Source organism: Cydia pomonella, chromosome 23, assembly GCF_033807575.1.
Source record: "Cydia pomonella isolate Wapato2018A chromosome 23, ilCydPomo1, whole genome shotgun sequence".
NCBI classification, from domain to species: domain Eukaryota; kingdom Metazoa; phylum Arthropoda; class Insecta; order Lepidoptera; family Tortricidae; genus Cydia; species Cydia pomonella.
This window is the reverse complement of record NC_084725.1, coordinates 9962959-9975766: the sequence shown is the minus strand read 5'-3', so window position 1 is coordinate 9975766 and position 12808 is coordinate 9962959. Positions and strand designations below refer to the sequence as shown.

Below are 12808 nucleotides of genomic sequence, written 5' to 3'. Positions count from 1 at the left end.
CCCATTGTAACTGCTGACTATTGGGTTCTGAGTTCCGTGATCTCAGTGTCCAGTGGTCAGCCACAGGACGACTACTGGCTATTTGATGTATTTCAATCAAATAAAGTCATAATAATGTAAATATTTAAATGTGCTTGATTTAAGGACTTACATTGCATTCGAAAATAAAAAAAATCTTGAAACCTATGGTCAGCCTCCCTCTGCTGACTTCTGAGTTTACGACCTTTTTAAAATTACTGCCTGATTACGGGGTCTACAATCGTAGACCCCGTTTTCCTCTCTAGATATTAACATTTTCATAAATATCTAGACACAAATACGTCAACCACATCGTTTGATTTTTACATATTTTTTTTTAAATTTGTTTGGAATATTTTTTTTTCTCGTAACCCTTAGGTATATTAAAAAAAAAATCAAAAACTTCGAACGAGCGGGCATAGTTGAGTTTAAAATACATTAAATTGTGCAAATATATTTTCCTACCCTTCGCCTGAAGGCGATGAGCGAAGTGAGTAACGATCACAATCTCAATCCTCCCAGCTCGTGCTAAAAGGAGAATTTGCCCTACTACTAACTAGATATTTGGTTTACGAACTTTACGAGCAGATGTCGTCTGGTGTAAACTAAAACTCACTAATTGCTACTCTACAAGTTCAGAGCCATAAGTACCTACTAGTACCTATCGAAAAAAGCGGCCAAGTGCGAGTCGGACTCGCCCATGAAGGGTTCCATACAATTACCGTACATGACGTATTAAAAAAAAACTACTTACTAGATCTCGTTCAAACCAATTTTCGGTGGAAGTTTGCGTGGTAATGTACATCATATATTTTTTTTTGTTTTATCCTTCTCTTATTTTAGAAGTTACAGGGGGGGGGGGACTTTGGAAGTGTCTCTCGCGCAAACTATTCAGGTTAGAAAAAAATTATATCAGAAACCTCAATATCATTTTGAAGACATATCCATAGATACCCCACTCGTATGGGTTTCTTGGAAAAAAAGATTTTGAGTTTCAGTTCTAAGTACCTATGGGGAACCCCCAAAATGTATTGTTTTTTTTTTCTATTTTTGTGTGTTAATGCGGTTCACAGAATACATCTACTTACCAAGTTTCAACAGTATAGTTTCGGAAAAAAGTGACTGTGACATACGGACGGCCAGACAGACAGACATGACGAATCCATAAGGGTTCCGTTTTTTGCCATTTGGCTACGGAACCCTAAAAAGACAGAGAAAAAAAGAAAAATCGCAGCATATCACCGAAAAGGAAGGGAAGTAACGCGAGCAACCCGCTCCCATCATTTGTCAGCGGCCGGCGACAAAAACAACGCTAATTTTAATGCTGCGGGTGCTTGTCATTTTTACGATTATTAGCTGCCCAGGAAATTGTTATTCACTGTTGACCCTGCTGCTTGTTGCTACTTACGAGTAGGTACTACAAATTCATTCATAAAGTGGCCTTGTAATTTTGCGGCTGGGTGTACATCATCATGATCATGGTGGCCTTTTGGTCCAAGGCCTTTTGGTCTCGTTTGGAGGTCTTGGTTGCTCAGATGGCGATATCGATCCAGAGGCCGTGAGTTCAAATCTCATAAAAGACAGTAATTTTTCCACTTTTAAATTAGCATCGTTCGCAGACGTTACTGCTTGTTAAAAATTAATCTTAAACGTGTCTTAATCATTCTTCGAATCGGGCCATAACTCTACAAGCCCTAGCTGAAATGAACTGAAAGCTGAGAGATGATAGCAAATGAAGTGATTCTATTGTATCATAAGAAACATATCCCTTGCTGCCCATCTCTGGTGGAAACGCAGCCAGGCCACATTGCTGTCATAAGTGTCATTATACAAGTACCACGTACCTATGGATGGTGGAGGTAAGGAACTAAATCCGGATCCCTTTCTTTCGTATAATTGTCGAAAGTCATAATGTAATGATAGTCATATTATCATTATTCATAACTCTGAAACCGTTAACTTTTCAGGAATTTCCTTAGGTTCCTATAGATAGGTTAGGTTATGTTAGGTTTGTTTTATGGCATTCCTGAAAAGTTACGCGTTTCTGAGAATAACCAAATTATGGCTAACGAAAATGCGGACAAACAATACATTATGACTTAAAACTTTATGGGAAATAATAGAGACCCAATTAAATCTCTATGTACCAAAAAGTGTCATCAAGAACCTGAAATAGGTGGCGCTACAATACCTAGAATACTTGACAAAAAACTCAAATCACAGACAGCGCACTTCACTCCGTCAATATCGCCTCGGTACTTAGCTACTCTAGCGCTACTCTGGAAAGATTTGGAACTATTATTTATACCTGACAGCTGGACACTTTTGCAACAATTCTACCATAAAAGATTTCACTCCTTTTAAATCCACACTCCATACACGTACCTATTACGTTCCGTATCATACATTTTCTAAATAAGTTTAAATCTAGTGCAAACAACGCTGCAACTAATTTCAGTTCATTGCTTGTTAATAGTCAATTACTCGCGAATTTGGGGAGCATAGACCACGTCCATGCATGAGCGGAGCGGTGGGCGGTTTGGTCATTGACCGAATGGAAATCACGTTGGCTATTGCAATCAGAATAACGTAATTTCTTCGTTTTATTCCAATTTCCAAGTCTTTACTGACGAGTTATGAGTTTTATCACAAGCGAGGCGCATTAAGAACGTGAGTTGCTTGGATTTGGTTTGCCTATTTTGAGAAAATAAAGTAACGAACGAATAAAAAACATATACATACATTTAAAGTAAAAAGCCTTTGCTAAATTTTGCAGGAAGTTTTATCTGGCAGTTAATTTATTTATTAATTAGCTATCCAATACTTGGACATAGCGAAACAGGCTTACTAATAGCACCCGTTTAAAGTCATAGTGGGGTCGTTATAGGACAATACCAATATTTTTTTCATTAAAGCATGAGACTTGGCACACTTGTTACTAAGGTGGATCAGAGTCGAAAACGCCCGGGAGGCAGCGGGAGACACCCCTCTAGGGGGGAGGGGGAGGGGGTGAAGTTTTCCTACGCCGCGCGCACTGTTGGTCGTTATAACTACTAAACTATAGCTACTAGGGCAAGTGTGGTATCATTTTCGGATAAATAAAAGATGGTCAATCATTTTCTAAAACAAAAAAAACACCTTTACATAGAAAAAAATTGAAATACGGCCCAAAATCTAAAATCTTTTGAGTAAAAAAAATCTTTCAAGGTCAATAAATTTTTAATGATTACCGATATCGGATTAAAAAAAATATATTTAAAAAGGCGCATTAATACAGATTCCAAAAATATAAGTAACATTGCAAATATTTAAGAAAAAAATTGTTTAAAAAAATATAGAACACCGCGCGGCAGAGTCGTAAAAAATTCTTAGCCAATTATGAACATCAAAAACGAGTTTTATAGGTTGCTAGTGTCCTGTAAGCTGTAACTAATAAGGATGGAGTTTTCATTAGATATAGTATATCATCATATCAGCTCATATATGTCCCCACCGAGGGGCTCGAGCCTACCCTGCATTAGGGTGATCGGGCCTTAGTCGATCACGCGAGCCCAGTGCGGGTTGGTCGACTTCACACACAAGCTTCGAGTTTCCTCGCAGCCGTGTGCAGGTTTCCTCACGATGTTTTCCTTCACCGTAAGAGCGTCGAATAAACGTACATATGAAATCGAGATTCGAAAACACATTGGTATGCGGCCAGGATTCGAACCACGACCTCCCGCACAGGAGGTAGCGGTCTTAAGCATTACGCCACCGACGCTCTCTATATATAGTATATAGCTCAATTTTAATAATTATTTGATAGAAGACATTTTTTATCGTGTGTATAAGCATATTTAAACTTATGGCTCAGCTGGGCACGATTTCAAGTGACCCAAAATCTATAAAGAAATTAAACAAACAGTATAGAATTTTACTTAAAAATGTTTATTATTTACATTGTCCCCCACAATCGCAAAGCTCCGTGCACTTAAGTTGCCGCTGAAAGCACCGGCACCTCGAGCCGCCGCACCTCTTTTTGCATCTTCACCGGATCATTTCCAGGCATGCATCTGCAGCTACGGGCAAGTCTGTCCATGTAGGTTGCCAGCTTTCACTGACTTTTCTCCATCCCCAGTTAGATGGACAGGGAAGATTTCGATTCGGTGACATCTGACCCCATACATGGACTGCTTGGAACACTGCCCGCAGGAAATGCTGGTATAGAGCAGCTTTCGTCGGAGGTATATTCTCCAATTGGCGGTCTTTTTTCGAGAATAGGTGCTTTCGGGCTTCGTTTACGGTTGTAAATGAACTGGCTCTAAAACAAAACAAAAAAATTAGTTACTAGACTATTTTATTGTATTGCTAGTTTTAAAAAGTGCTTATTACCTGTCATATAAAATGACGACAAACTTTTCGATTACTGTAAACGCCTCGCTAGTACTCCCCTCATATGCTGCCAGAAACCCTTCTGTGGCATTGGGAAATGCGTTCCATGCATCTATTGCACTTTTTTTTCCTTTCCCGTTAAAATAGGACACAGTATCACAACCTGTGAAGGCATGGAACAGGGGGAGGACTTTCGCTTTTTGTGGCCCTGTAAAAGAAAATAATATGTTTTATATAGCCCGCCTAGTACCTGAGCTAGAAGAGCTGTGGGTACACGTAGGTACTGGTAAACACCACCAGTACCTTCCTTGTCACGAAATAGCAAAAACTCTAGGTAAAAAATAATTATAAATTGTATTTATCTACGTTACGCCCTAGCCACTAGCTAGAATAGAATAGAATGCACTGAGACTATAACGCTAGGCGGGCTATATAAAACATATTATTTTCTTTTACAGGGCCACAAAAAGCGAAAGTCCTCCCCCTGTTCCATGCCTTCACAGGTTGTGATACTGTGTCCTATTTTAACGGGAAAGGAAAAAAAAGTGCAATAGATGCATGGAACGCATTTCCCAATGCCACAGAAGGGTTTCTGGCAGCATATGAGGGGAGTACTAGCGAGGCGTTTACAGTAATCGAAAAGTTTGTCGTCATTTTATATGACAGGTAATAAGCACTTTTTAAAACTAGCAATACAATAAAATAGTCTAGTAACTAATTTTTTTGTTTTGTTTTAGAGCCAGTTCATTTACAACCGTAAACGAAGCCCGAAAGCACCTATTCTCGAAAAAAGACCGCCAATTGGAGAATATACCTCCGACGAAAGCTGCTCTATACCAGCATTTCCTGCGGGCAGTGTTCCAAGCAGTCCATGTATGGGGTCAGATGTCACCGAATCAAAATCTTCCCTGTCCATCTAACTGGGGATGGAGAAAAGTCAGTGAAAGCTGGCAACCTACATGGACAGACTTGCCCGTAGCTGCAGATGCATGCCTGGAAATGATCCGGTGAAGATGCAAAAAGAGGTGCGGCGGCTCGAGGTGCCGGTGCTTTCAGCGGCAACTTAAGTGCACGGAGCTTTGCGATTGTGGGGGACAATGTAAATAATAAACATTTTTAAGTAAAATTCTATACTGTTTGTTTAATTTCTTTATAGATTTTGGGTCACTTGAAATCGTGCCCAGCTGAGCCATAAGTTTAAATATGCTTATACACACGATAAAAAATGTCTTCTATCAAATAATTATTAAAATTGAGCTATATACTATATATAGAGAGCGTCGGTGGCGTAATGCTTAAGACCGCTACCTCCTGTGCGGGAGGTCGTGGTTCGAATCCTGGCCGCATACCAATGTGTTTTCGAATCTCGATTTCATATGTACGTTTATTCGACGCTCTTACGGTGAAGGAAAACATCGTGAGGAAACCTGTACACGGCTGCGAGGAAACTCGAAGCTTGTGTGTGAAGTCGACCAACCCGCACTGGGCTCGCGTGATCGACTAAGGCCCGATCACCCTAATGCAGGGTAGGCTCGAGCCCCTCGGTGGGGACATATATGAGCTGATATGATGATATACTATATCTAATGAAAACTCCATCCTTATTAGTTACAGCTTACAGGACACTAGCAACCTATAAAACTCGTTTTTGATGTTCATAATTGGCTAAGAATTTTTTACGACTCTGCCGCGCGGTGTTCTATATTTTTTTAAACAATTTTTTTCTTAAATATTTGCAATGTTACTTATATTTTTGGAATCTGTATTAATGCGCCTTTTTAAATATATTTTTTTTAATCCGATATCGGTAATCATTAAAAATTTATTGACCTTGAAAGATTTTTTTTACTCAAAAGATTTTAGATTTTGGGCCGTATTTCAATTTTTTTCTATGTAAAGGTGTTTTTTTTGTTTTAGAAAATGATTGACCATCTTTTATTTATCCGAAAATGATACCACACTTGCCCTAGTAGCTATAGTTTAGTAGTTATAACGCCCAACAGTGCGCGCGGCGTAGGAAAACTTCACCCCCTCCCCCTCCCCCCTAGAGGGGTGTCTCCCGCTGCCTCCCGGGCGTTTTCGACTCTGGTCCACCTTAGTAACAAGTGTGCCAAGTCTCATGCTTTAATGAGAAAAATATTGGTTCCCATACATTGAGTGCACCTAAAAACCCCACTATCAATTGTGAGGGACGGGTAACGACATGCTCTAAGTCGGTTTTTGTAGATATCAATAACATATAGCTTAATTACTTTTTTTATCTCACAATAGTTTTTTGTTACATAAACAAAATTTGCTGTTTATCTTAACCTTTGGTTTCCCATATCCTATAAAACGAACATCCATTAATACTTGATAAGATAGGGTCTCCGCTAGCTGGCGCGGGTGCACGGAGCGGACGAGCGGGTTAACGAAAAATAGTATGAGCAACGCTAACTGAAGCGGACGCGTGCGGCGGATTCCACCTACAAATAGCACCCGCGTGCGTGCGCACGCGGCGGGCGTCCGCGTCAGCTAACGTAGGCCCTTAAAGAATGCAGCCTTACGCAGTTGGTTCTCGTACTAACAAGGGTGAACTCGTTACAGCGTCTATGAGCATGTAATCAGTTCGGGCGGCTTAGCGACACTGAGTCCAGACCGAGCGGCCGCTGAGGAAATACTCATGTCATCCAAACAAACATTAATTGGTACATGATAAGAAAGAATGAGCCTTACGCAGTCGGTTCTCGTACTAACAAGGGTGAACTCGTTACAGCGTCTATGAGCATGTAATCAGTTCGGATAGTTAGCGAGATTGAGTCTAGACCGAGCGACCGCTGAGAAACTACTCGAAATTACGCCTTCCTTGCCGGCAGCTGGGGATGGTTGCTTTGCTTCTTTGCTGGTCGAAGCAAATTGTATTGTATTGTACAAGGCGTATCAAGCGCTCAGCTGTTTATACTTACTTACTTACTTACTCCGGTGGCTTAGTGACCCAAAATGACACTTGGGCTCCTACCGGGAAAATCGAAGTTCGTTAATTGCGGGCATTTTTCTCTGTCACTCTTATTACGTCTTAGTAAAGAGTAAAAGAGAAAGATCCCCGCAATTTGCGAATTTCGGTTTTCGCGGTAAGCCCCCTGGCCTCCGACACAAGATAGCGCTACTTTTCTCGGTCTTGCGCTACTTCTCGTCAATTTTTGACTCGGAGTTCGCGCAGATCCACATCCACTAGCATATTTTCTTCCTTGAGTGTCATGCAGTGTCCACGTTTCGCATCTGTATCCGTATTACGGTCTTATAAATTCAATCGGATCTGGGTTTGTATACTTTATTAGAAGCTTGAACAGGACACTAACACCTTATGAAGGGCCGCACTGCATCGCAAATTAGCTGTTTATGAAATGTTATAATACTGAATGATGCTGCTGTCTAAGATGTGCTTTCGAATTTATAATATAGGGTGACGTGTCACTTGACAATATTGTACACGACGCTCATCTAACGACTGACGAAATTTCAGCCGTCTCTCCTACTACACTGATAATCTTTTAATGTAAACACTAGCAGCCCCAAACTAGGCTATGTACGGTATAGTTGAGAAAATTGTGGACCAACAAACAATCCTATGCAAACGTTGTTAGGGGTCAGGGTTTGAAGATTGCGGATTTGGGACCCTTGTTGGAAAAATAACGAGCTTCACACACGTGGGTAAATAAATATATTTTCTTTGTCGCAGGTGTTGTAAATAAATAAAATATAAAAATAAATGTTTGAGGATAATCTTACGCAGCTCGACCAAGACCCAAACTAAGTAAAGCTTGGACTGTGGGTATTTAAGCATTTATAGATAACATCCATAACTTAGGAACAAATATTCGTGTTGAACGTACAGAATAATTGGCCTTACTGGGATTCAAACCCAGGACCTGCTGCTTCGTAGGCAGGGTCTAGTGACCTAGTGGCTATTATAGAAATGTTATTTTTAGCTATTTTCCAATACTTACCTACGTTATTGAGCAATTTTGTACGGTTCTGTGAAAAAGAAAACACGAGACGCAGTTTAAACGTCGATTCTATGTTTTTCAACAACATATAAGGTCCTTCCTAATTCAGACTAATTAAAAATGTCGCCTAGTTCCGAAATCATCCATAATTCCATCATGTATTAGAAACCATTTTTGTAACTATCCGATATTCTGTACCTTTCGGACGTATCCCGAATACAAGGTGTAGTATCAATGACGACGTAATATTTACATGCGTGATTTTCACTATTAATATTTTTTTAGGGCACTAATTACCACTAAGTTGTTACCAGTGGTAACTACTGGGATTTTTTTCCCCACCTTTTACCACTCGTAACTCCTGGGAAAAAAAATCCCACCTTTTACCACTGGTAACTACTGAGAATAAAAATCCGCAAGCTTCTTTTCTTAAAGGTTATGGTTAGGGGGCGAACTGCGCCATGCCGTCTAAGTTCGCCTACCTAAACTTTAATTAGGGTATTTTTTAGGGTTCCGTACCCAAAAGATAAAACGGGACCCTATTACTAAGACTCCACTGTCCGTCCGTCTGTCTGTCACCAGGCTGTATCTCATGGACTGTGATAGTTAGACAGTTGAAATTTTCACAGATGATGTATTTCTGTTGCCGTTGTAACAACAAATACTAAAAAGCAGTATAATATAAATATTTAAGGGAGGCTCCAACTAACGTATTTTTTTCCGTTGTTTGCGTAATTGAACCCTTGCTCGACTTTGACTCGCACTTGTACGGTTTTTTTTTTAATTTATACCAGTCCAACCACAGTGTAGTGCATACACAGTAAATTCAGGAAATGCCATAAAAGTTACCCTTAAACGTAGCTTAATCCACAATGCGAGTTAGTCAATTCTCGTCCGAATGAAGCGAGTTAAAATCTTAATTCGTTTATAGCAGTTTTCTCCACTACGAACGGTTCCTGCCTTCATTTGAGCTTGGGTTGTGGTCGAAGGGTTAAGAGACGAGCGGTCTTTTGACGTCCACAATCTACATTGCAAAGCCACATAGAATGGGAAGTCCAAGCACGTACCTAGGTACTCCTAGCCCTCTAGATTTGATCAAAGGCGCCTAGACTTTCAAACTCCAGAATTTGGGAGGAGTACTGCCGTGGCCGGGTAGTCTAGTGGTCAGGGCAGCATAAACTAAAAACGCCGCGCCGGTTCGAGTCCGATCTCGGCCACTCAGGGCTTGGTCACTTTTTCTTTAGTAAGTTAATATATGTCATCAACATTTTATGTTGTGTAGCAATTATTTTGACCTAAATTAATTTTAACAAGCAAAAATTTAAACATTTTTAAATAATTTTTTTACAAGCAGTAACGTCTGCGAACGATGCTATTAAGCTTAGAATAAATTCAAAAGTGGATAAATTACTGCCTTGGGTGAGACTTAACTACCTATCCAGAGGCCGTGAGTTCAAGTCTCACCCAAGGCAGTAATTTTTGCATTTTTAAATTTATTTTGAACGAATTATATTTTACATACCTTGAGAGAATGTATGTGGGCTTGTTTTGGATCACTGAGCCAAAGCCAACGGAGTAAATAAGTATTATAGGTTAATAAATATTACAGAGCCATACTTACACAAATTGACTAAGCCCCACGGTAAGCTCAAGAATGCTTGTTTTGCGGGTACTCAGAAAACGATATGTATAATAAACATATAAATAAATATTATAGGGACATTCTCACACAAATTGACTAAATCCCGCGGTAAGCTCTCGCTCTCACTCCCGAACAAATATCTGTGCTTATCACAGAAATAAATGCCCTTAGCGGGATTCGAACCCAGGACACTTGTCACTTGCACCAAACAGCTAACCTAATTGAGCGTGCAGTTGAGAAAGCGGCCAGTGGCGTAAATGCGATTTGTCTGTTCTGGAGTCAGGCGGTTCAGTTCCAACTAGACATACATACACCTTATACATCTAACAGCAATATACTTGACCAAAAGTAAGCCTTATCTCTTTGCATTAAGGTATAAGTATAGGCAGTGGTGTCAACGCTGGGTAAAAAGCTTAGCTATAGTGTGTATCAACAGTTTGCAAAATGCATTCACATACCTACAAGAGGGGCGTTAGCTAATTTCAGGGTTCCGTATCAAAAAGGTACATAAGGAACTCTTATGGTGCGGCTCTGTCCGTCCGTCCGTCTGTCACATCGCTAAATATCTCGAGAACCACTTAAGTTATCGATTTGAAATTTGGAATATTATGAACAACGCTAACCCAGACACATTGAAAGTATTTTTATTTTAATAAAACTGCGCACGACATCCTTCTGACTAAATTGTATAAGTACGGTATCCGCGGAAACGCCTTAGAGCTCTTAAAATCATATCTAGAAAATAGGGAACAATATACTGAGATTGTCCAGATATGCATGAAATCTAGAGAAGAGATAACGTATTCGTCGGAACGCCGAAAAATTAGGTATGGAGTACCGCAAGGCAGTGTTCTCGGTCCATTGTTGTTTTAGTCCATGAGACCAAAACAACAGATGTTGAATGTATTATTATCCTTGGCGAATTAAGTATTTTATTTATTATTTCTACCAACCTATAACCCTTGCTCTTAAGTATTCTATCTCTTTCACACCAATGGAAAATGAAAGAGATAGTAAATGACTGCAGGTATAAATAAAGACCATGCGCTTAAGGCTAAATTTGCAGAAAGTCACAGCATGAATTGTATAGCTTGAATCGTGTTGGCTACGCACCCACGGTGCCTAGCCAAGATGCCAATTTGTGCATATTAGGGCAATAGAGAGACAGATAGAATTTCTTTATCGTAGCATAAACGATTGGCATGTTGGCTATGCACCCATGCTGCCTAGCCAGGATGCCAATCGTTTGGGCATATTAGTGTGATAGAGAAACAGATAGCGTTTCGCTGTCGTAGCGTAAACGATTGGCATGTTGGCTATGCACCCATGGTGCCTAGCCAAGATGCCAATCGTTTGTGAATGTTAGTGCGATAGAGAGACAGATAGCGTTTCGTTGTCGTGGCGTAAACGATTGGCATGTTGGCTACCCATAATAATATAATGGAGTTATATGAGTAGAATTGCCGTTCTGATGACCAACTCCTAACTCCATCATGAGACCCTACCCAGGACCTCTAAGTCGATAGTCCTCGTCAGGGCAAATCTAATGAGCCCAAACACGATGGATTTATAATGAGTTTATTAACAGTTCTGATGACCAACCCCTGACTCCATCACCATCATGGGACCCTGGACCTGATCTAGATCGATAGTGCTTGTCAGGGCAAATCTAATGAGCCCAAACACGGTGGACATGTACATTAGTTCTGATAGCAACTTCTGACTCCATCATGAGAATCTGATCCACATCCAGGTCAAAAGTAACAATAATAATGCAAACCCAAATCAGAATCCAAGTAAATCTGAAGTTCCATAACCTAAGCGAAATCATGATGACCTACTATCATTACGAGCACAGAACACACTAATAGTACCTACAGTTTCACAAACTTTGGTTTTCAAAAGGTATTTAACATTGTCATTTGCAGTCACAATGTTTCGAAACAGTTCAGTAACCGTTACGGCACATTGTGTACAGATTTAGTCACAAACTGAACGCAAAGTGTATAAAATGTTTCGACACCTTGTGACCGAAAAGTGTGCACACGGCGACCACACTTAGGTACTGAAACAATTCTGGTAACATTGTGATGAGCACAGAACACACTAATAGTTTGACAAACTTTGGTTTTCAAGAGGTATTTAACATTGTCATTTGCAGTCACAATGTTTCGAAACAGGTCTGTAACCGTTACGACACATTGTGTACAGATTTGGTCACAAACTGAACGCAGTGTATAAAATGTTTCGACACCTTGGGACCGAAATGTGTACACACGGCGACCACATTTAGTTACTGAAACAATTCTGGTAACATTGTGTGCACACTGTTACCACACTAAGTAACCAAAACTGAACACAGTCACAAAGTGTAGTAACTGTTTCGACACCGTTACGACACATCTGACATTTAGTTACTACTTTGATGATTCTGCGACCGAAATGGTTATATGGGTGTCGTAATAACGTTTAACTGTGGATGTACAGTCTTTTTACTACGAAAGAGAAACTTTTTGCGATAACTCAAAAACAGCTAAACTGATCATGTCCGCTATAGTTTTCATTTAATGTCTTTCTTAAGCTCTACTTACACGATTTTTTTCATATTTTTTGGACCTATGGTTCAAAAGTTAGAGCGGCGGCGACATTTTTTCTTTTGGTGCGTTTATCTTCGAATTTATTCACTTTATCAAAAAAATATTTGTTGAAGACCCCTATTAATTTTAAAATACCTTTCCAACGATACCCCACACTGTAGGGTTGAAACAAAAAAAAAATATTCACCCCCACT

At 39.9% G+C, this 12808-nt stretch overlaps 2 long non-coding RNA genes across 2 annotated transcripts; one reads left to right on the top strand and one right to left on the bottom strand.

Annotated features, from left to right (window-relative positions):
• Window positions 1-3163: 3163 nt before the first annotated feature.
• On the bottom strand, window positions 3164-4529 carry LOC133530560 (uncharacterized). The gene is made up of 2 exons (XR_009801337.1): window positions 4390-4529; window positions 3164-4318 (listed from the first exon to the last, which is right to left on the bottom strand). It is a non-coding gene; the product is annotated as an uncharacterized LOC133530560 (long non-coding RNA).
• A 301-nt stretch (window positions 4530-4830) lies between these two features.
• LOC133530559 (uncharacterized) lies at window positions 4831-6281 on the top strand. Its single transcript, XR_009801336.1, has 2 exons — window positions 4831-5055; window positions 5127-6281. It is a non-coding gene; the product is annotated as an uncharacterized LOC133530559 (long non-coding RNA).
• The last annotated feature ends 6527 nt before the right edge of the window (window positions 6282-12808 follow it).